The sequence below is a fragment of the Euphorbia lathyris genome, chromosome 7, assembly GCF_963576675.1.
Source record: "Euphorbia lathyris chromosome 7, ddEupLath1.1, whole genome shotgun sequence".
In the NCBI taxonomy this organism is placed as follows: Eukaryota; Viridiplantae; Streptophyta; class Magnoliopsida; order Malpighiales; family Euphorbiaceae; genus Euphorbia; species Euphorbia lathyris.
In genome coordinates this window covers 34,230,810-34,236,134 of record NC_088916.1, presented here as the reverse complement: position 1 = coordinate 34,236,134, position 5,325 = coordinate 34,230,810, and the positions used below count along the sequence as shown (strand labels likewise).

Sequence of the window (5,325 nt, the reverse complement as noted above, 5' to 3'; positions counted from 1 at the left end):
TTTGATTAATTTAGAAAATAAAAACGTCAAGCTAACTCGGCTCTCGAGAATTGTATTTCAGGTACGAGCAAGGAGCAAAAATCCACCGACATACGCGGGGCATATCACCCTCTACGCGAGGCGTGGAACACCAAGTCAGAAATGATTGCTCAATCCGCAAGCACCACGTGGGATTTACCCACTGTCACGCGAGGCGTCCTACCTTACACGCGGGGCGTATGAGCAATGATAAGCTCAATCATAAATGTCAGACTACATGGTCTTCCAAGTCAACTGCTCCCACGTGGGGCGTCCCAACCTACACGCGGGGCGTATATGGGAGGTTCTTCAAGCTAAAATTCCAGGGACTCATATACGCGAGGCGTCCGCTAGGCCACGCGAGACGTAAAAGACTCATTTCAAGCCATTAAATCTCAGGAGATCAACCACGTGGGGCGTACCCCTATCTACGCAGGGCGTGGTTGAGACAACAAGATCTGAATTTGGTCCACATGCAGGAGATTTCTGACGGAATGGGCCAATACGCGGGGCGTCCTCGACCATACGCGGGGCGTGTCATGGGAAAACTGCAGAAATAATGTATCTCCATGCTTGTATCTTGTGAATTTACAATTCTATCCCTAGCTTAATATGTATAAATAGGAGTGATTAGCACTCATTTTAGCATTCAGATTTTACATAGCAAAAACTCTTTCACCTTAAGAGCTTGTTCGTTGATTCCGGCATTCCGTCAAAGTTCCGTTCCATCTCCGTTCACCACACTACAACAAATCGTCACTTGCGCCACGGTTAGAATCGTGGCACAAGTATAATATTTTCGTGGCTATACTATATAGCCATGGAAATTCAAGGTAGATACTTCCATGGCGCAAGTGAGCGTGGCTAGATAGTTGCCACGGGAAAACAATAGATGTGGCATAAATTGGTTATTATGCCACGAGAAAATTTGTGGCTAATCACATCCCTCTGCCACGGATAATTTCGTGGCAAGAATAAAATACTTGTGACAAGATGTAACGACCCATGGAAATCAATCCCACTTAGCCACAAACATTACCATGGCAAAATAAAACACTTCTAGCTAGAAATTTTATTTCGCTACGAACATAATCGTGGCAAATTTAATCAACTTTTGGTAATTTATTTTTTATTAATTTGTAAATTATTATTATTATTTATTATATGAAAAACGACTACAGTAAAATCAATAAGAACAAAAGAATAAAAATAAACAAAATTCAGAATCTAAAATTTTAACCATTCTTAACAAAAAAAAAAAATAATTATTAAATAAATATCAATTATTCTATTATCCAACAAAGGAACTCCCAAGAACAATAAAAGAAAAAATAATAATTCTCCCAATTAGAAAATATAAATATATTAAGAAAACTTTAAGTCTAAATCAAAGGTACTCAATATGCAGATTATATTCCTTAGCAGTACCCTGAGAATAACATTAACGGAAACCGTATATATAGTTAAATATAGTCAGATTTTCAAATTACAATGCACATCTTATCCACTACTAGCTCACTACTAGCTCCTTATTGATAGGAAATTGATGAGATTCACAGCAAGCTTCTAAGATACCCAGAACCTAAGAAGGCAGCATGATACCCAATCCATAGTTACACAGATCAAATGATCCAGATCACCAACTGTTACGAAACAGTAACAAAGTTAAGACTCTACATTAATAATATGAACACAAAGCAACAATGTGAAAACTCTCACATAAGCATTGAATAACTTGAGAGACCAATATATAGAAAAATTAGATTAAGTTCTTTTGTACTCAAAATGAAATTGTATAGAGAATACATCTGGAATGTTTGTAATGCTTCACAATAAACAAAACTAGTTTCCTAACATTAAACCAACTTTATTAATCACCTCAATCTCAATATACAAAGCTATTTTTCCTAACTTTAGAAGAACCTTATTAATCACGTCAATCTCAATATATAAGTTTGTTCATAATGGTAGGGATTAATTTTGAATAAATTAGAAGGTTCAGGGACTGAAATTAAAGCAGTGCCACTATAAACCACATTAACTTATAACACATAAGCCTAAATTCTATAAAATGCTAATTCATTTGTATACAATTTAAACCCCAATCTTAACATATACTAAAGTTATTGAATTGGCATTTCAACATCATTAATTCAGAATTAGTAAATGTTGGTCTGTGTTAGCAAACTACTAGCATTAGCATCCTATGAGATCTTTGTTATCACATGTCCAAATTTATGGTTGCCAAAAAATAAATTGTCAACAATATATTATCTTAAAGAGCTAAACATGTGTTAAACAAAAGTTCATTCTATTAAAGTTACAAAGCCTACACGGATAACCCATTCACCAAATTCAGTCAAGAAGAAATTGGTCTATGTTAAATGAGCAAACGCATAATTATGCAAATCAATCATCCATCGAAAGGAAAAGAAGATCAACACTTTTTACATGCAGTTACCTGAGATTTCGATGATACATGTGCAACCTTTTAGCCTTCTTAGAACTATATTGCTAGCTTGCCAAGTCTGCAAAGATGTAGTCTATAGACCATAGAACAAATGAACCGGGTGCCTCAATGGATAGCTGACTAAGCCAATCTATCGATGCTTTATAAACAACATCAGAAATATGGGAAAGGGGGATCTGTTGGAGAATATTGGGCCACATAGTACATAAGAAAATGAACAAGAAGAAATCTTTAGAAAGTTAAAAGCCATATAGCGAGTTATATAGCTTCGTAACTCGATTAACAAGTACAAAATATAGGAACACAAAAAATTCAATTAAAACTGATACACACTTATATCCTAGAAAGGTAGCATCTTATACGAAATGAACATGATGCCCATTTGAAGACAACAAAATTTCATACTCAGCACCCTCACTACTCAACCAAAAATTATCAAATACATGAAAGTAAATACAGGAAGAGAGAACATGAAAAATTCAAAATTTAATTACGTATTGTTAAATTCATAAGCCAATAATAACAACTGAAAAGCATACATGATAACATAAAAACCAAATAGTTAAGATATATAGAAGATATAGGCAGAAAAATCAGACTACCAACTCAATAGCTTACACCAGTCATTTTAGCCATCATGTTCTTCCTAAACAACTTCACCCATGGAAATTGGGATGAACTTGTGGCAGAAAATGCTCTTCTGGAATAATCTGCAAACCTTATTAGTTGTATCTCCTGTTGTCTTTCATACTATGCCTATACAAATCACAATCAATCAAAAAACACTTATTTGAATTCCAATTCCTCGTAAAAGTATATATGTTATACCCAAACAAATTTATCATTTTAAGTTTAGGCTGTAATAAAGGCTTCTATTAATTATTTGTTTAGGCTACAAATATCAGTTATACGGACTTTGTAAACAAATACTTTTCTAATGTATGCTAGATTGGCTCACAAGTGAATGAGCCTTCATAGCCATAATTTAACACCAAAACTCAATAAAATGAAATCTAGATAACTGAAGAGGCATTTATTGATTTATTATTACTAGGGATAAGGTACCAAAATAAGCCTATAGTTTTTAGAGAAGTATCAATTTAGGCTCCACGCACAAAATAGCATCAATATAGGCTACACGTTATTTCTATTACTCTCTTAAGTTCTGATTTGTCCCGATGAAGTGACTCGTTCTGTTATGGAGGCCTAAATTGATACTTTTTTAAAGGTTAAGCATATATTTGTACGCTATTTTGTACGTTGAGCCTAAATTATTGATACTTCCCCAAGCTATTTTGGTACCTTATCCCTTATTTCTAGTTTAGTCAATGACATGGCAATTTGTACTTTTGAAAGCCACATACCAGATTAGTAATTTTAACATATCAACTCAGGTATAGAAAGAAGGAAAAAAGGATTATGATTAACAAAAACACCTTCACAGACTCAAAGAAAAACAAAATTGGTAGAATATAGATCCTAATTTTATACGGTTTATGCAAACAATGACTAGCAATAGCTAAAGAAAGCAAAAAGTACCTTGCAAAGAAAGCATAAACAACTTCCAAAGCTATATCAGCAAACAGCTCTTGCAACAAGATCCGTCTCTGAGACACAGAAGCCAGCGCCTGCGAAAAAACAATTTCTCAATACACGACATAGAACATAATTATAATATACCCCAGGATTAAATTTGGAAAACGGAATAAAGACAATATGAATCAATGGATAAATCCAAGTCCAACAAACTGTTTGTTTCTCCAATTCAATTAAGAAAAATAATAATTAACCTCGTTCTTTTAATCATTTTATTACTTTAACCTTCAAGGTCGCAGAAACAAAATCAATGAGGTTAATTGTTTTCTCGGGAAACAACTAGAAAATGAGGACGGGAATAGGGGGAGAGGGAGAGGGAGAGACAGCGCATCCCGTTGGAAATTTTTCTAGATTTCAAGGATGAGAATGTGACTAACCAGGAATTGTAGGATGAGGAAATTAAGGTGCCCTCTAGACAGCAAAAGAATTGATGAGCCGCCAACGACGATTTGCTAGCAGGGTTAGGGCTGGGCAGTTCAACAAAGAGAAAGGGCGATCAGTTAGGTTAGGGGGGTAAACGAATTTTCTTTTGGCTTCCCACCACATGAAAAAGAAAATAAGAATGTAATGTGTTGAAATTTGAATTTTTTTTGGCAAAATAAATTTTTAGTTTCCCGCTATTCAATTTTAATATGTAGAATAAGTAAATTTCATGCCACAAAATAAATTTCTTGCCACGGGTAAATTTTTTCGTAGCATAAATGAATAGATGTAATAAAAAATATTACCGTGGCAAAAATCGTGGCATACATTTATGTTTGTCACAAAAAAAAAATACTCGTGGCATAAATATATCAGATAATCATAATTTTGTAGAAGGATGTTTTTAGACGAGGTGCCGCGGCCTAATCTCCCGGGCGGACCGGGGGTGGACACTTTATGTCGACGTAAGCGGTGATTGGCGCCGAAAGCAACCAATCGTGGAATCAAGCTGCTCGGCAGGACCGGAGCTCGGAGATATGGAAGAGTCGCCACCCACGAATGGGAAAATGAACACCGATCCCTTGCGGGAGACCGGTGTGGGTTCGGGAAACTTAGGTACGAGCCGAGAAGGCTAGCTCCTTTCCGGAGAAAGGCTACTAGGCACCCCGACATCGCCCGGTTATGAACCACCGGCCTCCTACTCAGCATGTTAGGCGATAACGGACTAATCGTATATTCCTTTAAGTTTAAAATTCATTTGAAACCTTTTCTTTCTCGTTTTGAAAACCGTTTTGAGCATATATTATTGAAAAGCCACT

At 35.7% G+C, this 5,325-nt stretch overlaps 1 long non-coding RNA gene across 2 annotated transcripts; it reads right to left on the bottom strand.

The window, feature by feature from the left end:
• Nucleotides 1-1,349: 1,349 nt before the first annotated feature.
• LOC136234797 (uncharacterized) lies at nucleotides 1,350-4,641 on the bottom strand. 2 transcript variants are annotated; one of them, XR_010691484.1, is made up of 5 exons: nucleotides 4,462-4,637; nucleotides 4,028-4,116; nucleotides 3,107-3,244; nucleotides 2,480-2,664; nucleotides 1,350-1,661 (listed from the first exon to the last, which is right to left on the bottom strand). It is a non-coding gene; the product is annotated as an uncharacterized lncRNA (long non-coding RNA). The 2 variants fall into 2 exon arrangements; XR_010691483.1 differs by having other exon boundaries at nucleotides 2,480-3,244; nucleotides 4,462-4,641.
• Between the last annotated feature and the right edge of the window lie 684 nt (nucleotides 4,642-5,325).